Source organism: Pinus tabuliformis, chromosome 4_1 (genome assembly GCF_031772625.1).
Source record: "Pinus tabuliformis cultivar Carrire ecotype Pingquan chromosome 4_1, CPIR1, whole genome shotgun sequence".
NCBI classification, from domain to species: domain Eukaryota; kingdom Viridiplantae; phylum Streptophyta; class Pinopsida; order Pinales; family Pinaceae; genus Pinus; species Pinus tabuliformis.
Genome location: NC_142303.1, coordinates 684,449,392 through 684,474,543, shown reverse-complemented (window position 1 = coordinate 684,474,543; position 25,152 = coordinate 684,449,392). Strand labels below are relative to the sequence as shown.

Sequence of the window (25,152 nt, the reverse complement as noted above, 5' to 3'; positions counted from 1 at the left end):
CTTTTAAGTGCGGAAGTTTTTGGAAGTTTTCTGGTTTATTTTCCAATTTAATTTAAATTTTGGTAAGATTTCTGGTTTATTTTTTGATGTGAGTTGTCTAGAATTTAATAGAAATTTATTTATTTTCCGATTTAAATTTTGGCAAGATTTCTGGTTTATTTTTTTTATCTGAGTTGTCTAGAATTTAATAGAAATTCATTGAAATTATAAGTTTGATCTATGAAAAATTCATTAAATCAAATTTGAGAAAGCATATGTTTGACAGAGTACTTTTAAGTGCTGTTGTTTTTGCAAGTTTTCTTGTTTATTCTCAGATCTAAGTTTTGGCAAGATTTCCTGTTTATTTTCCTATCTGAGTTGTCTAGAATTTAATAGGTATTATTGAAATTATAAGTTTGATACGTGAACTCTTCACAATCTAAGTGTCGAGGGGTTTTTGATGGTGTTGAATCGATATATACAGTAAATAAACCAGTTTAAATAACACAAATCAAGATTTAGCCTCAAATTTTTTCCAGGCCAAAAATCTATAGAAAAGTCTAAAAAATCCCACTTAAAAACTAATTGACACTAATAATATAATACTAGACATTCTCCAGTTTATAATATGATATTTTATGTTATTAATGTATTTTTAAATACATATTAATATTACTTAACATTTCATAATAAAATGAAATATTTTAGATATCATTTTTGGGATTCAACTGTGTTAAGTAAGTCATTCACGTATGACCATTTCCATGAGAGGTAGTCGTAAGTGACTAATTTCTCATGATTTGAATAGTTCACTTAGGGTGATGCTCACAGGGGTGAAGAAGTGGGATTGAAACTGGTGAAATAAATCACATAGCGTCAATCATCATTTCCGGGGCTTGCACCCGGTAACCAAGACTTCCAGGGAGGTCACCCATCCCAGATCTCCTCTGGCTCAAGCGCGCTTCACCGATGCAATGAGTGCTAAGTGAACTATTCAAATCATGAGAAATTAGTCACTTACAACTACCTCTCATGGAAATGGTCATATGTGAATGACTTACTTAACGCAGTTGAATCCCAAAAATGATATCTAATATAATGCACTGCCTAAACCCCCCTATACTTAAATGAAATATTTTATTTATTATTTACATTGACTATTATTATTTTTAAATGTCCCATACCAATTTGATATTAAAAATGTAAATATAATTAACTCTATCAAGAAATTACTAATTTCTTTTTACTTTTAATTACTTATTTTTTCTTAAGATTGAAATTATATATATATATATATATATATATATATTATAATTTATCTCTATAAATTAACACAAAATTATTTTAAAGAATATACACATAAATACTTTATTTATGGTTCCAAGAGTAAAATTAAAACATTATTGTTACATTTTTATACTAGATTGTAATATTAACAACCAATACTATTTTATATATATATATATATATATATATATATATATATATATATATATATATATATATATATATATATATATATATATATATATATAGCCAACCACGGAGCATAAACCATTATATGTAGACACTCGTCCATATGTAGGTTTACAATTTATATATTTTGATCTACACACAGATTTGAAAATTATTAATCGTACATGAAAAAATGAAACAAAAAAGATAAATATCTAGATCTTGGAAAGAATACCACCATTCTATTATGAGGTAGAGTTTGCCTCTTTTTCTTTTTGTTTTCTAGGTTATGTGAGTCCTAAGATGATCGACATGCCTAACCTATGGCTTGAGTAGCCACGGCCTAGGGATATCCAATATGTGAAAATCACTTGGGGATAGCACTCGGCCTTGGCCACACTAGCCCTTAGCATGGCTAATTCTTTTCCCATGGATTTTCGAAGTGGTGACCTTTACACCACATAGTGCCTTAACAAAACACAGGGGCATCTAGGATGTGAAAATCACTTGGGGATAGCACCCGACCTTGGCCACACTAGCCCTTAGCATGGCTAATTCATTTCCCATGGATATTCGAAGTGGTGACTTTTACACCACATAGTTCCTTAACAAAACACCTTGTCACCATCTGCTCTATATCTTGTGGGCAAGGTCACCTTTTATAAGCAAAGTGCCTCCTTATTAACTTAATTAGAAATAGTTTTACTTTGGAAAGAAAAATAAACTATTTAGATATTGTCTTCATTTTATTTAGTTGACCAAGTAGTTTGCATGAGAAAATGGAAATACATATTTAAGAAACATCAAATGCATTGATTGGATGTTTCCTTCCTCATTATGAGTTGCCTCAAAAGGTATATGTTTTTGTTGGTTTCCCAATTCCTCCTTGTTTAGTGAAGGAAGCATCCTCGTTTATGCCACCACTTCCATTCTAATAATTCCGCTGCTTCAGTCCCATCCCCAGCTAATTTATTTATTTTATATCTCTAGTAAATTTAAGAAGGAAGCATTTCTAAGCTTGACCTTGACCTTGACCTTGACCAATCACTTGGAAAATTATTTGAGTCTTGCAAGAGTAATTTTTTTTGTTCCACATACAATAGCTTGATCAACATGGCTCAAATGACTTGAATAGGGTAAAGGTAGAAATGAGAATGTTTTAACTCATTGCATGTTACCACCTACTAGTGCATAGATAAGTCCTCCTGGCATGAATGGCTTCAACAAATAAGGTGATTCTGGCATGAGAGAGCATATGAAGTAGTCAACATTCCCTTGTAGCTTTGCAAAACTATTACATTACCATGCAAGAATGACTTGGCTAGGAAAACATGCAATTGCACGTGTTTGTTGTCCCACTCAAATTCGAAACTAGTTTGCCCAGATCCAAATGTCATGCCATTTTTAAGTATGTTTTTTCTATATTGTTTGTTCTTTGTGTCCCTTTGCAACCATGCAACACCCCATAGCAATTTATCCTCGTATCCACTATAGTCATAGTAGAAACGATGAACTCCTACTCTTAGTGAAGGGTTATTATGATATTCTCCCCTGTATTTGTCTACAAAGTCAAATACCCAAATAGAATTTGGAGTAGAAACTTAGAATACTACTAATGGTGCAGTTGTTTCAGCAATAACGGTTGAGCTAGGATTCTCTTTGTTAATATTGTAAATTGTTCTAGAAGTGTTTGTGTTTTTGGCCTCTCCTAGCAGTGGTGATCTGAATTGGGATCACCCACCTGCATGTATATATAGTGTACGAATAAAATGTTGTTTTGAGGATATAGTTTGTAGCTCAATGAATTTCACTAAAGGAATTTGGAGATCATCAGCCATGAGATTTCCAAAACCTAACATGGTGCATGATTGTAGCATGGTTGTATAAGCCATTGGAAAACCATATTTGACATTGTCTCTTGCAACATAGTACCCTCCTACCAAGTCCACATTTGTGGTGAATCAATAATTAAAGTATATGTTTTTCTCGAGGTCAAGCCTCGATTTGTAGTTAGCTTTCCTAATATTTGGAGTTCATAGAAGAGAATAATTTTGGAAAGAGCATCCCTATAGTCATGATGGGATCTTATGGTTTTGGGGATCGCTTCCCAATGGATTCCCAATTATTTGATTAGAAAAACTAGATTTCATTGCTTTCGATAAGAGCTAGGATGATACCATCATTATTATTAAACATTATGATAGCTCTCCATTCATTTTGATCTTAATTCTCACTGAATATTGTTGAAATTTTCATAGCTTAGAAGGTATTACCAAGTGGAAAAAACCCACAAAAAGGGATCTTGTGGGTAATATACCAAAGTGTTAGTATTTTGGACCCAATGCAATGGACTTGGGACCCAAGGTAATTAATATTTTATTATAATTTTTTATTGAGTGTTAAACTAAGAGTTTCTTGAAGGATAAAGAAGACCCCAAGACCCTTAGACACAAGTATAAATAGAGAGCCAAAGGAGAGGCTAATCACACATTGATATGGACTTTATGTGTGGTATGAGAGAGCCCTAAACAAGGCCAAGTTCTATCCAAGGAGGCCACAAATCCTAGAAAAAATTCTCAACTATCCAAGAGAATGTTGAGTAGGAGGTTTGTTTAATTTTTCTCTATGGTTTGAAGAAGTGAAAGTTTTCTTTCAACTAGAGAGGGTTGTTTGAGGTTAGAGGAAAAACATTGAAAACTAGTTCTAGAATGATGAGGTGGGTTAAGGCCTAGTGAAGGCCACTCATAGGTATTTTTTGTGCTTGGATGGAAGCTCAACTAGGTTTAGGGTGGTCGCAGGTTAAATCATAGCTGGATGAAGGGAAGTCAAGGTTGGAATAATTGGTTGATGTATGTTAATGAGATCAGAGATCAAACAAAGAAGACTGAGGGCTTGTGGAGCTATAAGGAGGCTAGTTGTGGGGTTGATAACACTCCCAAAGGTGAGCCAAGTTTAGAAAAAATCGTTGTAGTGGTTCTGTAGTCTAGACAAGTGTTTTGTGGGATTGTTAGGATTGGACAAAGATCCAAGAAGGACAAGATGAGAGCCTCTTAGGTGGAGGAAAGAGGAACTGAGGTTGAGATAGTGGTTTCTAAGGCTAAGAAAGAAGGAAAAAGATCTAATATATGGCCGACTGAAGTTTGGTAGTACAAATAAAGTATAGATCTAAGTTACTAGAAGCTATAAGATCTAGCTCTGATCTAGAGGGGAGTAGATCTAGGGACAAAGTAATGTTTTTTGTGTAATGGAAGACACAATAGTAAGGTATTGATGTTATAGATTATATTTGTGTAGAGATTGTTTAGGTTGAACAGGCATTGTATTTGTTATCTATTTTCTAATCTAATGAAATATAGAGATATGAGGGGTTTTGAGAAATAAGATTTCCCCTTAGATCAATCTATGAGCATATGTTATTAAATATTGTCTCATGTTTATTTTGTGATTTCTCGATCGATTAATTTTTTCCGTTGATGAGTAGAGTAGATTCAAGTCTTTTGTTTTAGTAAATTACATAAGCAGTTTGAATCTACAATGAATTTCTACATTTTATGTGGTTGACCCATAATCATGGGTTTGCAAATGACCCATAAACATGGTTTGATGGATGACCCAACACCAAGTGTTGTTGGAGGCAAGGGTTTTGCGTGGTTTAACCATAACCATGATAAAGATCTGAGGATAGGGATACCCTGTAATGCTTGTGGACCAATTGCAGTACTAACATTGTGTGACCTAGAAAATGGACTTCGATAACAAGGGTTTTGTGTGGTTGACCCATAACCTTGGGTTTGTGGGTGATCCATAACCATGATGAATGAGGTTATGAGGTTAGAGACATCTTGTAATGCTTGTGGGCCAACTATGTGAGTGATAGTTCATGGCCTAGCGAATAGAACTTGAGATAGTTTTCTTTCTGGTTTTCTTGTTAGAATTTCGATGGCTTATCTGGTAGATTATCTTTGTAAATTCTCACCATATAATGAGATGTTGTAAAGGCTCCCTCCAAGTACTCAATTTTCACATTTGTGATTCCCAATGTTGTTCTTTAATAGACCCACCATGACGTTACCTTGGCAGCATGAGGGGTTTTTTGTTATAGGTAGAAGTATGATTCAAGATAGTCAACAATGATAGCCCAGTCACCATGAGCACCCATAGTTGTTAATACATTGCTAGAAGGGAATAATATAAAACCTTAGCATGCCCTATCTGGATTACAAACCTGTAATGCATCAAGAAGAATGATTCCTAAAGAATCATTACCAGACTTCCCACAAATACTAATGGCACAAAAATTCCAAACCATAAAAGGACCAAAGAAAAAATAGCCACAAAAGGAATTTCACGAGATGATTTCTCACGCCATATCATCCCATTGAGAATAATGAAGATGAAAAAAGAAATGGTTGGAGGTAAAAATGATGTCTTCAATACGTTTTTCTTCCATTCAGTGCCGTTAAACATTTTAGATAGACATGATGATGCATATTCAATAGAAAAACCCAAAAATCCATAGCAATAAAGTTGTCATTAAACCTCCACAGTTTGAAGGAACAAGGAAACTAAGGAACACAAATATCATTGTAACTAGTGTCATGAAAAAAATATAACTCTAGTTCCCACATAGCTCTTTACCACCATAGTATTCCAGGCCACTTAATGATTCTCCCATAAATAAAACATCTTTTTTTCCTCAAGTTCGATGGAAAAACAACCCAATAGTCATTGTGGTTTTTACATGCATCCAACATGTTGGAGTAGCTGAGCCCCACATATTATAATTTTGCAATGGTGTGGTCTAGGCTCAAGGTGGCATAGTACAATGACATTTTGGTGGGGTTCACACTCCAGGAAAAGAACGAGTAAATGTCCAAGAGGAGGAAAGAGTTGATTTGGTTCACAAATTCAAACAATGTTTGTAGCATTGGGGAGGCAACACCACTACAAAAGGTGCCCTCGAAGGGTAGGTTGGAAGAAGAGATCACATCCACGTTGAGGAAAGTCATTACCTTGATGGAGTTAGTGAGGTCATGGTTAAGTATAGAGGCGTGGAGGATGTTCATGGTCGTGAGTAGGAGGAGCCATGCTGCTTGGTTCTGATAGTTAGAGAGAAACTTGTTTCCCATCATGATGGTTATGATGAGTGTGGTGGGGCAATGGGGCAGCTCGTTGGCTTGAATCCATTTCTCTCCAATGGTGGGGGACGATGATATGTTGGAGATGTATTATTTTCTTATTGTGATGGTTACTTGGAGAGTGGTGTTGGATAGTATCGATAGGATTTGGGGATCGACATCATATATTTTGAGGTAGCCAGCTTTGAGGGCTTTTTATCATAGCCACAAATTAGGAGGGTGATGGGAGGTTTTCTGCCATCTGAGCATATTTTAGTCCAAGTGCCCACATGTTTAATGGAGGAAATATGGTTGAATCTACTACCATTGAGAGTGTAACCAAACATCCCAAGGCTACTACGAACATAACACAATGCAGGGAAACTATTTGTTCCATTATCCTATATCTGCTCGAGACCACCATTGTAGATTATGATATTGTGAAACATTTGACTTATCCACCAAACTATCTAGCATCCAAACCTGATGATTGTAGGCTAACATTATATTACATGATCATTGGAATTCTTTGTCATCTGCACTAGGTCATTTAAGTAGTGTTGGAGGATAATGTGATTGTCCTTTTGCTGGAGGAAAGAGAGGATGAAGTAGTTGTCATTGAACATGCTTAGTGCAATTTGAGCCTCCAATGTGATGGTGTAATGGCGGTCTAGGTCTGATATCCATGTGTTGGAAATGATAGAGACAATGGCACGAGTGTCGGTCATGAGTTTTGCTAGGTAGCGGATAACAATGTTGTTCGGGAGGTCTGGAATGAATTCACCCTCAGAATTTGTTATTATGAGATTCAATCCCTGGCCTTCTTTGGAAGAAATTAACACCTGAATAAGTGGTTCTTCATGAACACTCAAATGGAAAAGGATTACCTTGAAAATAGTGCAACCATTCCCTTGGATATGTGCATTGGCTCTCTTTATGCTGGTAATTCTTGTCTGCATAATAACACCGCAATAATAGGTAGATGCAGTCGTCCAGGGTTCAAAACCCCACCTAAATTTGGTAACTAATATATATGGAAGTATATCGATTTGATGAGAGATTTAAAAACATGTTTGAAACTACCTAAAATGTTTGTTTTTAGTTAACCTCTTGTAATAATGTTAAACATTCATACTAGTGATCACTGAGAGTGCAAAGAGTTAAAAGATTAATGCACACTAAGATGAAGGCCATGGAATGCTCGAATCCATCCTCATTCGTATTTGCAATAGACCCATCCTTTTCCTTGTAGATCTAGGTATTCAAGTAGCAAATCATAGCTACAAAAGAAGCACGATCAAAACACATTTTTATATCTAGAAAAATAATTGTGAGACCTCAATAAAATAAAACTAAAAAATCAGTAGGGCGTAAATGCTCGCTCTGACACCACTGATCTGGATCTTGGTGCCTAAGATCCAGAACCAAGAATGCATAGAGAGGAGGAGATAACCTAACACCAGAATATCGATGAAAAGTAAAATGCATGAACTGAATATATCAAAAACTAAATATGAAAGGAGAGAACAAGATATACCATAAGACCCAATTATTTGTTAAATGAGAGGGAAAAAAATGTTACCTATACATTGTGTGGACGATTTTCCTTTCACAAAAAATAGGCTCATTATTTGTAGCCTTCATGAGTTACAATACCATGGGTAAATACCATGGGAATATACCATAGGTGAATACCATGGGCATATACCATTTTCCATTTGGATAGAGCTAAAATCATTGATGGATTCTTCTCAGGAAAGGACTTGGTTTCAATTACATTTTAAATTATAGTTCCAATCAAATAAGACTTTCTCATACCTACGGTTCCTTATATTATCATGTGTAATGGATCAACCCCTTATCTGTAATGATCAAGGATAATCTCAAATTATTTTCTTTACTGAACCCTAAACCTTTCGAAGGAATAATACTTTCTATGCTTGTTAGTGTGAATGGAATTCAACTTTTTATTTTCAGATATGAAATTAATATCATGATTGGAAGTGGCTACATCAATAAATTTTGTGTTCCAATTATGCTCACAATAACGATATCTAAGTACCAACATCTCATACTCATTTTCATTTATATATTTATTATTATATAATGCACAAATTATCTCCCACTCATTCTCCCTAGAATCTATAAGTTTGTTTCAAACTTCTTCTTCCTCATCAGATTCAACGGGATCAATTAGAGGCTTTGGATTGCGATCAACATGCCATGGTTGGTATCGTAAATTTTCCCAATTATTCACTATCTCATCAGATTTTTGACCAATATCTCTCCAAAAATTATAAAATGACTTGTATAATACCAACTTAGACCATAAAAATTCAACAAACTTGTCATCTGCCCGATTGGAAATTGAACTAAATTGAGGGAACACATGTACAATAGTTGTATTATTCTGTGGTAATCACATTTATGTTTGTCATATGATCACGATTTTTCTAGATCTATCAATGCAAGGTGCTCAATTTGGGCATGCCACTTGGTATATACATCAATATGTGAATTGTCATTACAAACATTATATGCCTCAACTCATATTTCTTTGAAAACCTTCATACAAACATTTAGGACCTCAAATCAACGACTAAATTTAGAAAGAGGGATCTCTAGAAGTAAATAAATTGTCTTGTGTGCACTTATGTCTCTGTTAGTAATGGTTTCACACAAAGAAATCTTGTATTCATGTGTTACTAGTTCATTTGGATTTTGAAGAGAAGAGAGACACATAAACATATCATGAAATATTTCTGATCCTTTTTCAAATTTTGCTGCATATTTTTCTATGTAATTAATGATGTCATGCTTCAAAAGAACATGTTTCCAACCAACCCTCCACATACTCAACATTTCATGACTATGCGTATCCAATCTATCATAATTTCATCTTGCTTCATACTCATTTTCTCCATATTTATCAGCATAAAGTTTTGACTCCTCGCAAAGATACCATCGTGCCTTATATCAACATACCGATCTTCCTTCCTTCTTCTAAAGGCAAGATCTCTCATTGCAAGTGATATGACGCTCAATACAATTAAGAGGTTCCTCATAATCAATCATAGGATCATATTGAAATACACTTTTTGTGTCCTTTAAGAAAGTATGATCATTGAAATTGAGTCTAACTTGAATATCTTTTTGATGTCAATCACAAGGATTCATTGCATGTAAGCATCCATCAAAATAGTATTTCACAATTATAACTTGCATATGATCATCCCAAATCAATATGTCCATGTTACAAGCCATTTTTAACCATATAAATTCACGAACATGTGGATATCCATGATGTTTCCACTCATAGAAACACAAATAATTTGTAGCTTGATGAAAACATTCAAAACTTTCATCTCAAAATGTTGTATGTCTTAGAACATAATGTGTTACAATATGAGGAATATCAAATACATTTTGACATCTCCATTTCCTTGCTTCCAGCTAATTTGTAGGACATGTACCCAACATTAATTTATGTAAATTTGGTCAGTTCATATATGTCACACTCATTGTAAAGAATATTGTGAAACTCTCAATCTATTGAATCACACCAGATAACTGAACATGACACTTATTCCAATATGCTCTTGTGCCTCCTAGTGCAGTTCCAAATCACATTAATCTTTATTTGAGTCATGATTCTAGAAGATTTTGCAAATTTTCTCTTAAATCCTGCATTGTTGGTGGTATATCTTTTATATTCTTCTTTACAAAAACCATAGATGAATACTAAGCACAATGTCTCATGATGATATTGAATAAAAAGTGTCTAAAGCACAACTTCCAAACATGTTTTCATGATATCAATGAAGATGTTTCACATACTCATATAGATGGAAATTTTTGTTTCATGCTTGCAACCAATTTTCTTCACCATTTGTCCCGGATAATGTTGGAAATTCCATATGGAATAATTCCATAGTATAATACTCATTGTTTGGAGATGAACCAAGTTGAGGCCAACTAAGCACTTCATCTACATTTCGATTATGTTCCTCTACAGTAGGGTTATTTTCCTAATCTTGAATCATATCAGTCTCTCATCATGGATTTGGATGCTTTGGTGCAAAAGATGTTGTTTGTAAGCCATCTAATGTATCATTAATTTCTAGAACCCCTTCCAACATTGCAAATTATGTGTCACTGATTATCTCTGGTAATGTAACATATTTAATCAAATGTGATATATTTGTTGCAATTTCAAGTAATTATTTAAGTGCATTCTCACCAACTTGAAATCCATGATAATATGGATCATTCTTAATTCTATAATTCAATGCATACAATACTTTATCTTCGAATGATATACAAAGTTCTTTACCAAGAAAATTGCACTTTGGCTGTCATAGTCTATCCTTATAGCTTCTTGTACTAACCCCATACTTGAACACAATCTCTACAACCAAATTGCTTCCTTGCTTGCATGAGTGGTTGCCATGTATTTTGCCTCTGTAGTTGATAGTGCCACTACAAATTGTTTCTTACTCATCCAACTGACTGCACCTCCAAATAGGTTAAATACATACCCACCTGTAGATCTTCTCTGATCCAGATCTCCAGCCTAGTCTGCATCAACAAAGCCACGAATATCCAACACTCTGTCCAATCCTGGTCTTCCTTGGTAGCACAAACCATAATCACTAGTGCCACGCAAATACCTGAAAACCCGCTTCACTGATGTCTAATGCTCCTTTCCTGGTTTTGACATAAACCTGTTCAATACTCCCACTACATGTGCAATGTCTGGTCTAGTACGAACCATTGCATACATCAGGCTACCGACTACACTTGCATATGGAACACGGGACATGTCCTCTTCCTCTTCATGTGTCTTGGGACACTGTTCAGCACATAACCTCACACCTATAAGAATAGGAACCTTCACTGGTTTACTATCCTGCATATTAAACCTCTGTAGTATTGTCTCGACATACTTCCTTTGGTTTAACTAGAGCTTCCTCTTTGCCCGATCTCTTTTAATTTCCATGCCCAAAATATAGTTTGCAGCACCAAGATCTTTCACGTCGAATTCAGAGGACAATTGGATGGAAAATCTTCAAATCTTGGATATATTTTGTAAAATTAATCTTTATAATTATTTTATATATAGTCATTTCCTAAAATTTGGGCGAATAGCAATCATATGGAAAATTAGCCCATGGGCGAACATTAGCAAAATTTTCCATGGAGGACAATTGGGTCTTCACTATAATTTCTTTGATAACTAGCAACATAATCACGGTCACCAATTAACTTAAAATACACATAGTGATCTTCTTTTCTTCTAGTGAAGCCAAGTCCCCATATAAACGTATCAAATTTCTAACACCACATTCCTGGTGACTGTTTTAACCCATACAGAGACTTCTTTAACTTGCATACCAGTTCTTTCTTACCCTTCGCTGCAAAGCCTTCAGGTTTCTTCATGTAGATTTCATTTTCCAGATCCTATTGAAGAAATGTTGTCTTCACATCCATCTGTTCTACCTCAAAATCCAAAGCAGCAACAACAGATAAAAGTAATCTAATAGAAGTTACCTTGGCAATAGGAGAAAAAAATATCACCAAAATCAATTCCTGGCACCTGGAAATAACCTTTTACTACCAACTGAGCTTTGTATTTCTCCACTTTTCCTTCTGCATTTATCTTCTTTTTGAACACCCATATGCTGCCAATGGGTTTCCTTCCAGCCGGCAGCTCCACCAGATCCCAAGCCTCATTTTTGTGCAAAGATGCCATTTCATCAACCTTGGCCTCTTTCCAGAGTTTTCCATCCTCTGAATCTACTGCTTCCTTCACAGTTCTGGGATCATCGTCAGTAATAGATAAAGAAAAATTTGAACAGAAAGTAGATGGACTATACCTTTCAGGCTACCTTCTTTCTCGGACTGATCTTCTCACAGCCGGAGTTTGTGGCTCTTCATCTTCTGATTCCTCCTCTGCTATAGAGTCTGATTCTTCCTCCTTTAGCTCAAACTATCTCTTCTCAGGTTCCTTTCGTTGGACTTCATGTTTAATAACATCTTTCACCTCTCTGAACACCACATCTCGGTTGTACACAACTTTCCGTGTGACTATGTTCCAAAGCTTATAACCCTTTAAACCATCCTTATACCCAATAAAGATGCACTTTTCAGATTTACTATCCAACTTGGTTTGTTTCTCCTTTGGAACATGTACATATGCATCACATCCAAATACCATCAAATGTGAAAGAGAGGGTTTCTTACCAGTCCATACCTCTTTTGGAGTCTTATCCTCCAATGCTGATGAAGGTGACCTATTGACTAGGTAACATGTAGTATCCACTGCCTTTGCCTAGAATTCCTGTCCTAACCCGACACCACTAAGCATGCTTCTTGCCCTTTCCATCAACATCTTGTTCATTCTTTTTGCAACTCCATTTTATTGAGGTGTATATGGAGTAGTTTTCTGCCGTGATATACCACACTTCTTACAAAATTCTTCAAATTCCTTGCTACAAAACTCTCCACCGTTATCTGTCCTCAGCACCTTTATCTTCTTCTCTGTCTGGTTTTCCACCAGAGCCTTAAATTCTTTAAACCTGTCAAAGACTTCAGATTTCTTCTTAAGGAAATATATCCATGTATTATGTTAACACTTAGGTTGTTCCCTTTGACTCCCAAGGGAATACGGCCGAGGTAACCACTAACCAATCTTTTGGCCATAGGTACTAGCCTACCTGTAACCAGAGAGGGCTCTCTCTTTCTGATTTAACTTTGTTTTGATGAGGTTTTAGGCTAGCTATGATGCACAAGGTTTTGTTTTGAATTTGCTGGATGATGATTTCAGTCAGAACAGGTATGTTTTTGCAGGGTGATCTAGGCCATTGGGCATGGAGTCCAAGATGTTTAATTGCTTGAAATGTCTGTTTTGAAGAAACAGTGATGCTACAGAGCCAGACAGGTGTCTGTGGAACAATTTTTGAATCTGTAATATGATGGGATGAAATCAGGGAGTGAAAGGCAACTAAGGATCTTTCAGTAAACTGATATGGGAATAGTGGAAACATTACTTAGGAGCATTTGAGAATTCCTGAATAACATTTATGTTGATAGAACGAATAAAAACATGAGCAACTAAGAATTCATGTTTATGATTAATTCTGAAGAAAACATATTTAACAATAGAGAGTGAGCAGAGGGTGTAATCAAACATTTCCTATGCCATTCTTTTTCTCTATTGCTAGGCTAGTGAAACATGTATATGTATTAAGTAGACATAAAGAAGACAAGACATAGTTCAGGATAACTTATTGTTCCATTAGACACCATGGGAATTTTGTAACAGCATGCAGAGCATCATTGAGACATCAAACAGTCAAGAGATAGTGAACTTTTCTATCCTTTGCATTAGACCATCTGAAAATATACAATATAGTGTCTCAGAGAGAAAATCACCAACCCCAAATACGTTGTAAGGGGAGGTATATACAACATTTAGATACAAAAATATCTAGCTGATGGATTAATGGCTCATAAATATTGTGCCAACTCCTAAAGAATTACAGCAGAGAGAGTAAATGCTGAAATAAGTGCTCAGTGCATTAGCTGTCCAAAATTGTCAGAAAGTTTTGACTTTGTGACCCATTGAGTCGGTTGGAGCCGTGTTGCCCAAAATTTGCGCGTTTCCTTTGTCTTGGCTTGCTGTCGTAGTATCATGCTGAGTCACTTCTTTTACCCACCTTGCTTGCTGTCTTGATGCTACTTTTTGACTTTGGTTGACCTGAAGCTGATTAGGATAGACCAAACCGAGATTATTGAGGCAAAATTTGCAGCATTGCCTGCCACCAATCTTCCTTGGGCAGTTGGTGTCTTCGTATTTTTATCAAAGTTTCATCTGCCTCTTTATACCTATAAAAATTTGGTGGGACCACAAACAAGTGATTAATCTCATGCTCAATGTAGAATAAATTTTCAAGCTTGTCATATAGGCTCTGCCCTGATGGAGGTCCTGTTTCCTCAGAAGTACTGGTGGATGCTGTGATCTGATTTTCAATAAAATTTGTCATCTTAGTGGCATATTGCTCACGGGTGAGCAGTCTTCCTGTGCCGGTCAATAGGCTGGGCAATCCTTTATTTTGCAATGCTCCCATTCTAAGTTTGTAGTCATCTACCTCAACCTGCATTTCCTAACATTTCCTTTCCACAGTCTGCACAAAATTTCTGAGGGTCAGCACTTTTTTAACTGTTAGAACAACATATGTTCTGTTGCTCATGTTCAGGGTTGCCAACTCCTCCTTGGTGTGATTATTGAGGAAATGTATCATCCTGTTGGCTTGCTCAGGCTTATTCCCTAGTGCTGCTCTGGCCTTCTGGCTTTCAAATTGTGCTTGGCCTATTAATTCCATCTGCTCATGCACTGTTTTGATTGACTTCCACTGTTTGGTAATGGAGTGGTCAATCCGGGCCCACAAAATCTTTTTTATTTCTGCCAGAGTATTTTCTAATTTTAGTTCCTTCTCTAAGGCCTTTATTTTGTCCTTTAGGGCCTTAATCTCTCTGGTCTGCTCTGCTACTGTCATTTTGGATTTATCATACTTAGTTTCCAGCTCTGCCAATTTCTCTTTGGCTTGTTTAATTTCTGTAGCCTGCAGTTCCAGTTCTTTGACAGCTTTGGTCAAATCATCCAAGGTTATGTTAGCCTCAGGAGCTGTTGTTGTTGCCGCTGCCGCATCTGTTGTTGTTGTAGCCGTTGCAGGGGTCACTGCTGCCTCTGTAGTTGTTGCAGTAGTTGGGGCAGTTTGAGGAGGTTGGGAGGTTGATTCTCCCTGTTTGTCTTGGAGTGCTTTTTCTAGCTCCCCTTCCAGATCAACCACTCTTTGGTTAAGCTTCATTAATAGATCCAATTGATCCTCAGCTTCCTTTTCTTTCTGCAATTCTCCTGTTTGAGGGTGCTCGGTAGGAAGCAATTTCAACCTCTTCTTTAATGCAACAATGTCATCATATTTTTTCTTCATAAGGGCCCTCACACCCTTAGGGTCTTTAGGATCATGTCCTAAGTCCACAATAATGTCCTCCAATGTCTTGATTCTGTTATCCTTGGCTGTGGAGGACATTCTCTCTAAGTCTAGCTGAGTGTTGGTGTTCTTCAGAGATTCTTTTAATTCATGGGCCATTGTGGCCCTGTCTACCAATGTGGCATAGACCATTTCCCCTGTTTTCTTATGCAGCTCTATCTGATCCATGGGGTGAATGTCTTTTGTCATGACCTCTAGCTTTGTTCTAACAACATCTGCAGCTGAGTGAGGCTGCGGTATTTTGGGTTTGAAATGGCTGAGGACTATCTTTTCCTCTTTGATATCATATGCTGCCATCAACCTTTCTTTCTTGGCCGGCGTTGCCTTGAGAAATTGGTCGTATAGCTGCACTCTTAGCAGCTCATTTTGTGCCTTAATTTCTTTGAAAGTGGCCTTGGTACTGGATGGCTTCTTGCTTTGCTGTGTGGAGGAGGATACCTCCATGCCATGTTGTCTTTCTTGCTCTTGTTGAAAAGAGCTTGTGGCTGTCTGCTGGCTATCTTCTTTTTCTTTCCTTGGGATTTCAAGGATCTCTTCACTGACTTCTTCTATGGTTGGAGAATCAACCCTTTTCCTTTTGGCTTCGGGTTCCTGAGTTGACCCACTAGCAGGTGTAGACTCCTCTCGGTCTCGTTTCTTGCCTCTTTCCTCATGTGCAGGGGTCTGTAAGGCAGGCACTGTTGGTGCCTCTATTTGTGGTGGAGGAGTCTGCTCTTGCTGCTGCCCAATTGAGGAGGCAGGCTTTTCTGTGACTATCTCTTTTTCTGCACCCATTATCCCCTTGCCCTTTTCTGTAGTTGTTGCTGATGTAGATGGCCCTTGGGTGGCTGGTGCGGTTGCAGCAGTGGATGTGCCTTCCCCAATTTTATGTGGTTGTTTGAAAGTTACCTGCTGCACAGAATCTAAGTCAAGAGTTTTTTCTAAATCCTTGAAATTTTTTTCCATTATTTCTTCTTGAGTTAGTTCCTCAACTAATGTGCCTTGCAACCATTCATCTTGGTTGGCATACTGCTCGATTTGTGGATATTTACAGTGATCATACCCTAGCAGCCTGTATTTGACTCTTCTAGCACTAATGAAGCCTTCAGGGTCATAAGGGACCCACCAGAAGCTTCTCTTTAGTTTATATTTATCTCTGAGAATTTGATCAGCCTCTTGCCAACCTTCTTTCTTATTCATGATAAAGGGGCCCATATGGTCTTTGAATTTGAGGTGGGCTTTCTTCTTGGCACTATGAAAGTGGGTGAGGTCAGAACTAATGAGTTGCCTATAGTATTCCAAGGCGAACAATCTCATCGGTACATACCTTGGGAGCCTATATGGACAGAGCTCACAGCCATAAATTCTGATGACTGTATGGTTTTGATATAGGTACCAATCACCTATTTTATAATTCTTGGACAGCTGCAAAGTTTTCTGGATCTCAAATGATAGTCTGGGAGGAGGGGATCTCATCAAGAGGCAAGAGACTGGGTAAACAAATTGGTCAACAAACTCACAGTAAGAATATGGTGAATCTTGGACTTGGTGGAAAACTGACGACCAGAAGATAACAGACCTCTTCTCTCCCCTATAATCCAGTTTCTTGATGGGGCATTGAAAGACTTCAGACTGGTAATACATGAATAAGTGGTAGATATATGATGAATATTTGAACACACCCTCCCTATCCACTTTCAAGAGCTGGTCATGTATTTTATTGGCTATAAACTTGGCAAAGTTATATTTGTAAGCAGGAGGCTGGCCTGGGCTATATGCAGCTAATAATACCAGCACCGTCTCATCAATGTGCTCACTGGTTTTGAAGCCAAGCACATAAGAGATCATATCAACTAGGAGCTTGCCTACATCAGTGAAATGGACATATAAGAAAGGAGGTGGCCCTGTAGGCTGGCGGTCTACCCTCATGAATGTCTTAGTGATTATTTCAATGTCAGCAGTGGAAAGTTTGGCGCCTGCATCTAGCAGATAGTTCATGGAGAAGGGAAACAGCAGCTGAGTCTGCTTGAAATTGAGCACTTGGTTGATAGAGTCAGGATTGATGTGGAAAAGTATGCTCCCAGATGGAGACTTGACAGTTCTCTGAGTTGGATCATAATTCTCAGCACATAAGCGGATGATTTCTGGAAAAATATTAACAGATGGGAGGAAATAGTAAGGCAGATTGGACTCCCATATCCCATATGTGTCATTGTTGCTCAAATAGTTGTCTCTCAATTGGAAGAAGGTCTGTAAATGGTTCCTGTCACCCACAAGATCTTGGATAAGGTAATCTCTGTCAGCAAGAGGCATGGCTTCAAGCTCCTTGTTTGGTGGATTCATAGGAGTGACACTGAGAGCTGATGGTGTAGCCATTGTAGAACTTTCAGGTGTTGACTATAGAGTGCAGTTTCTTAGTATAACAATCTGAATATGATAGCTTATGAGGCTTAGAAGTGAGGTGGAAGAATGAGTGCAGCTGGGGCCAAAGTTGCCTTTTGAAAGGAGCAACTTGAATAATTTGACTGAACTTTGGTTTCTTTTGGTGAATTCTCAGGATTTATAGACAGGGAGGGCAATTGCAGAGGAGAGAAGGATTACAACTTGGTATAATGAGGTCTTTAAATCAAACACTCAGCAAAAGGGAACAATGTCGGGCAGGTGGGAGAGTAAGTCAAATCTAAGCCCGAAAATGACTGTGCAACTGTGAAATTATGTATGGTGCCTGGCTATTTTGAACAAGGGGTGCTTTAGATTATTTTAGGCTAACATTAACAGGACAACACCATTAATTTAGGAGTTCTTTAGGCAATTCAGTGGAAAATTTGCAAAGAATGGGAGAACACGGACAAACGGGTTGGTTTTGGCAAATACCTGGTTTAGCCAATGCCGAGGGTCGTCGAATTGATGAGAAGATGAAGAATGTCGTTGAATTGGCGGGTGGCAGCATCCGCAGTAGTGAATTTTTCAATCTGGAGGTAGTTGGAGGTGACCAGCGAAACGGCGCAGCTACGTTTGTGTCGCGAAAATGACATAAAATGGTCACTTTTGGCCTTTTTAACAATAAGTTTGCCGCATACGCACTTTTGGCGCTTTCCCACGATGACGTCATTAGCAGGCCCCGGGTACAGATGGGTGACGTGGGCGTTGACTGGGATGACTGCTTGGCGGGATGCGGGAGTGGCCGGACAGGGTGGCGGGCGACGTGGGATAGTGGCGGGGGCCCGGGCATGATGTCATGCTGACGAGGTGCTGTCGTAATGGGCGCGGCTGGTTTGCGGGAAGCGGTTTCTGGTTTCCCCGCACCGCCTTTGGGGAAAGGTGGTTTCCGGGGGGAGGGCTCCGAACACCCCGGGCTGCCGACACGTGGCGGGGGTACGGCGGCAAAACCGCCCATCCCCCGGACGTTAAAGGTCGGCACATCTGGGGCCCATATCACCCGCCCACCGTTGGATCAAGCATGGCGGGAGATCAACGGCTGGTGGGGCTTGCTATGTGGTGCGCAAGTTTGGAGGCGGGACCCGCCCAATATTAAATTAATATTTTAATGGTGTGGGCCCAAACCTTGGTCGAGTGGGTTTTTTGGTTTCAAATCGATGCATGCAACGACGCCATAATACATAATACAGGTTTTTTAACCATTTTTATCAAAATACATTGGGTTTTAACTTTGAGGGGGGAATTATTTTGCAAGGGTTTTCAGGTGAATGGTGGTTTGGGTTTAGGTTATTAATTTAACCAGGGGTTAGATTAATTCCTGGGTAAAGACTCGGAAGGGTTGACCATAGTCCCAGATGGACTAATGTCTCCCATGACATGTTATTTAGCTATAATGCTAAAAGGGTGGGATATTTAATATATTTTTGGAAATTTTCTATAGTTTTTGTAAGAAATAGGGGTGGGGATGTTCTTAGGGAGCTATATAATAAGTTTAGAAGTTAATATGGATATGTGGGGTGAAGTGGGAAAACAAAGATGGATGAAGTGTGAAGTGATGACTTTACACAAGAAATGTGGCTTTCACAAGGGAGGAGTGCAGGGAGGACTATTTAGGCAGATCCTAAAGTCCTCAAGGGGGTGTTAGTAAGAAATCCTTTGAAGGGGAGTGAGGGAAGTTTAGACATGCCTTGATAGTTCTTCCATATAGATCATTGTTCTTGCCTTTCTCTTATTGGTGAGATCAGATATGGTCTTCCATATATCATGTGTTTAGATCTTGCTTCTGCAACCTCCAACTGCCTACCCTGCCTAATAGACCTAACATTCTTTCTTCTTTTTGATGGGTGCACTTAGCCTTGCAAACCCTGATAATCCTCTTTTCTTTTGCTACCCTCCTATCTAAATCTACCCTTATATCTTCCAAGGACCCAGATTAAGCAATTGGGCTCCTACCTTTCTCTATCCAGCTAATCATCTATCAAGCTTGAGCTATTTGAACAGGTATTCATTCTCTAGTCTAGAAGAGGCGATTTAAAACATGACATGGCCCAGCTTGAACTGTTGGGTCACCCATCAAGATAGCAGTGGAATTTTTGTTGGCCACTTTCCTGGTCTGTCTTTGGGGTTCATTTCATTTGTTTTTTCTGACCAATTCATTTTCTTGCCTTTTGATTATTCTTTTAAGGCATACCCTCTTTACATTTTTTAACTGCCTGTTTCTTTCACAAAAAATGGAACCTTTGTATCACCAAAGATGAACATTTTTGGCACTTCCACTATCAATCATGAAAAATGAAATCCTATTGGTATAGGAGACTAACAGTGGCTCCACTTGGGGATGACTTTTCCAGATGAAAAGTCAAGAACAGCAGGTCAGACTGCCTTATCTTTTCAATCTTGCTGCAGCCTGAATTCTTTTCTTCTTTTGTTTAAAGATCACTCATTTGAATCTTTAGAAGCTTGTATAAGATACCCTGGCAGCTGATTTTCTGTGAAATTACAACCTTGTTTTTGCTTGTTTCTCTGAGTGTTCCTCATCACCTTGGTAGTTCCTAAGAACTTTCTCTTGTTTTCCAGTGATGGGATCAAAATATGTATCAAAAATGGTGTAGTACCCTGATCTTTCTCAAAATCAGATCCACTTGGTCCCTTATTTATCTGCTGTAAATGGAAATACTGAAAATATAAATATTTATGTACAATATATGACTGTGCAGTGTTTCATCAAAGGGGGTCAAAATAATGCTTGAGCATCCTCCCGTTGACAGGGCCTTCCTCAGTGTTCGAGCCATCCATACTCTTTAGAAAATAAGTGTTATTACCTTGTACAACATAAATGACATAGGGTCCTTTCCATAAGAAATCAAACTTGCCATGTTTTCCTTTATCCTCTCTCCTGGAATCCCATCTCAACACTTTACTTCCTATGAAGAAGTCTTCAGCTTTGGTTCTTTTGTCAAATATTTTCTTGAGCTTGTCCTGCAGTACTTGGGTTCTCTGATAGACTTCCTCTCTTGTTTGCTGTAGGTGAATTGTCTGGTTGATCCTTCTTTGAATGTGATTTGGTTCAGCTTGTGTTTCCTGCAGCAACTTCATTACAGGGACCCCCAAGGATGAAGGAAATCTTGCTTCCATTCCATAAACTAGTTCATATGGGCTTGTGCCAATGGATCTCTTGGTGGTTAGCCTGTCTGCCCATAGTGCATTTACCAGCTTTTTATGCCAATTCTTTTTGTTTTCCTCCAAAACTTTCTTGATGATGTTGATGAGGCTTTTATTGGAGGACTCAGCTAGGCCATTACCCTGTGGATAGTAAGCTGTGGAATGTCCCAAGGTGATATGATATTTATGGAAGAAGTTGATCATTTTTTTGGACTTGAAAGCAGCAGCATTGTCTGTGATAATTTTATCTGGACAGCCAAACCTGGACAAGATATTGGTTTCTAGAAATTGTATAATGATGGAGTCATTGGCTTGCCTACAAGGGATAGCTTCTATCCATTTGGTAAAATAGTCTGTAGCAGTCAAAATCCACCTATGTTGACCAGAGGATGAAGGGTGGATTTCACCAATGAAGTCTAAACCCCATTGCTGGAATGGTCTCTCAGTTGAGATAGGCTTGAGTGGTAAAGGCAATAGCTTTCTTTTGCCTTCAAAAATTTGGCATTTGTGACAGGAGACTACAAATTTTCTCACATCAGTAAACAGGGAAGGCCAGTAAAACCCCGCCCTCAGGATTTTATCAGCTGTAGATTTCCAGTATAGGTGTCCTCCACAGTCACCTGCATGAAATTCCTTGAGGACATTGTCAGTTTCATCATATGTTAAACATTTGAGTAAGATTCCCTCATGATTTCTCCAAAACAAAACGTTATCTATGATACAAAATTTTGATGCTTTCATTTTTAAGAACCTTTTCTTAGTTCTGGACAACCCTGGAGGAGCTTGCAGGTTTAACAATACAAAACATATATCAGTATACCAGGGAGATTGCACAGAGGCTTGGTTGATCAGTGGAGTCGCCATCTCCTATTCGTTGTCCAGTTCATTAATGTCAAGGGCTTGGAAATTGGTTTCGGCCATCAGCTTGGCTAGACTTGTCCTTTTATAAGTTTGGTAGGCTTGATTTCAATGTCATATTCTAAGATGCTGGCAATCCATTTGCCCCTTTTTCCTTCAATTCCTTCTTGGGTCAGGATGTCCTTAACCACTGCATTAGGGACATAGGCAATTATATGAGAGTACAGAATATAGATTCTAAAGTCTTTGATGGCTTTTACCAATGCATAGGCTTGCTTTTCCATAATCTGATATTTCAAGGGAGCATCTCTAAGGGCTCTACTAAAGAATGCAATGGGTTTTTCACAGCCCTGGTCATCTTTTTGTAATAGGACTGCAGCAATCGTATGCTCAGATGAAAAGGAAAAAATGATGAAGTCTTTATCAAACCTAGGACTTGTTAGGACTGGTGTGTTTGTCAATGCTCTTTTGATGTCCTCAAAGGCTTGCTTGGCTTCCATGGTCCATTTGACCTTGGAATCCTTTTTCAACATATTATTCAACAGTCTTATTAGCTCGGCCAAATTAGGAATGAATCTTCTCAAGAAATTAATCTTACCTAAAAAACCTTGCAATTCTTTGATATTTCTTGGATGAGGGACCTGAAGGATAGCTTGAATTATGTCCGAGTCAATCCTAATACCATCTTTTGAGATTATATGCCCTAAGAGTTTACCTTCCTCCAGGCTGAACAGTGATTTCTTTGGATTCAAAGATATGTGTATTTTCTACAAATTAAGAAAACCTGCCTCAAATGCTCTAAGTGTTCTTGGTCTGATTTTGAAAAGGCAGTAAGATCATCCAAGTAGATCACCAGAAAATCATGGATTTCTTTGGAAAAGGCTATATCCATTGCTCTTTGAAATGTGGCCCCTGCATTTTTAAGTCCAAAAGGCATTTTGACATATTTAAAAGTTCCCCAAGGTGTTGTAAATGCAGTTTTGTCTTGATCATCAGGGTGAACCAAGATCTGATTGAATCCAGAGAATCCATCTAATAATGAGATCCTAGAGGCTCCCACTACCCTTTGCAAGATATGATCCATTTTTGGTAGGGGGTAATGGTCTTTGAGAGAGACTTTGTTCAAATTCCTTAGGTCAACACACAATCTAATCTCTCCCGTCTTCTTCCTAGTGGGGACCAAATTTGAAATCCACTCAGAAAACCTGATTGGAGCGATGATTCCAGCTTCATACATACGTTTCACTTCTTTTTCAATGAGGGGAAGGAGTACAGGTTTCACTCTTCTGAGCTTTTGTTTAAAAGGCTTTTGGTTTTCTTTTAAAGGTATGGTGTGCTGAATGACTGAAGTGTCGTAGGACTTTAGGTCCTCATAACTCCAGGCAAAAATATCTTGAAATTCCCTGAACAATTCAATGTATTTTAACTTTTGATCAGCCGGTAATGCCTTAGACAATTTTATCATTTTGGGTTTTTCTGTGGTTCCAATGTTACAATCTTCAATTTCAGCATTTAGTAGTTGCATTTTTGGTTTTCTTGAGATATCATTTGAATCAAACAGATCCTCCAAAGGGGTTAGACCTGTGGGCAGAAAATTATCTTTTAACTCAATTACCTCGGCTTCTGTCTCAGCTATTTCATCTACATCTATTTGCCTCAACTCTTGTATATTTTCATTGTTAAAGGTGGTAGGGTTCAAAACCAGATTTGTTGTTTCAGCTGATATATTTTGCTTGGCTGTGTAAGCCTGTGGTTGGTCATCCATAGTGCTAGTATCAATGTTGATGCTGGAAAATTCTTCTTTTAGAGTGAGGAAGTTGTTTATTTGTGTGTCATTCTGAAATACTTGCCAATTCTTGATGTTGTCCAGGACGATAGGTCTATGTTTGATTTCAGCAGCGAAAGTGTGATTGGGTTTGAAAGGTAGCTTGCAAGTACTGGCAAAGGTTGCCAAGCTATGAGCATGTAAATTAAGCTCTCTAGAAATTTTAGTTAACTGAGATTGTGAGGAGGTATCAAGTACTTGGATAGCTGCCCCTTTGTGAGCTCTTATCCTTAGATCATTTGTGACAAAGTTTCCTTTCATCTGTTGTATGATCAGATCTGAATCTCCTAAGACTGATATTTTGGTTGCACCTAAATTTTTTATGAGTTTGAGACCTAACAGAATGGCTTCATACTCAGCCATATTATTTGTGCATCGGAAATTTAATCTGTATGCATGACCTTCAGCTTAGTCATTCTGCATATTGTGAATCCAGACTCCTGCTCCAGCTCCTAGTTTGTTTACAGAACCATCAAATTCTAGATACCATAGGGTTTCATGGTCAAGATTTGTATTGAGACTCTTAGAGAGTTGGATCATGGGCAGATTGGTTTCTTGCAAGTCACTTGATACATCATCCTCCTTTGTTATATCAATTATACCAAAAGTCTTTTGTTCTTGGGAGGCAAATTGTTCATTCAATTCCTCTGCCTGTGCTGCCATTAATAATTCAGAATAAGCCTTGCTGCACATGTCAGCATTGTAGAGAATAAATGAATCCATGTCAGAGTGTATTGAATAGATTGGGAAGTTTTGGGGCTTCTCTTGACTGCTCACCACATATTTCATTAATGTTTCACGGTATAATCTCTTTGGCTGTCCAAAGACTGAAATAGTAGCGTAGGACATGTCTAATTGCAAAGATCCTTGGAGTTTGGCCCCCCAAGATCTGGACAAGAGCATACCATACTTAGGAGGTATGTCAGCTACCACCACATCCATCAAAATTGTTTTGGTTGGGTATTGGACCAGGGAGACACACAGATCTTTAATCAAGCCTAGGCACCTGACTTGGCTTGAATCAAATGAGAATAGATCTTTGTAAGGTCTTGTGATATCTAAGTCTAGTTTTTCCATTACAGATTTGGGCATTAAGTTGTGTGAGGCCCTGGAATCAAACATTGCATTGTGTAAAACCTTGTCATGGATGTTTAAACTGACATAGAAGGGTGGAACCCCTCCATTTGCTATTTTTCCGTTGACCTCAGGACCAAACAATAACTCAGGTTGATCATCTAGAACATTCACAGCATCTTTATTGTCTGATACTTGTAGTGACCTGTTG

The 25,152-nt window shown here is 38.0% G+C and overlaps 1 pseudogene; it reads left to right on the top strand.

The window, feature by feature from the left end:
* The first annotated feature begins 18,417 nt into the window (after positions 1 to 18,417).
* LOC149177987 (soluble starch synthase 3, chloroplastic/amyloplastic pseudogene) overlaps positions 18,418 to 25,152 on the top strand; it is a 66,187-nt pseudogene continuing 59,452 nt past the window's right edge.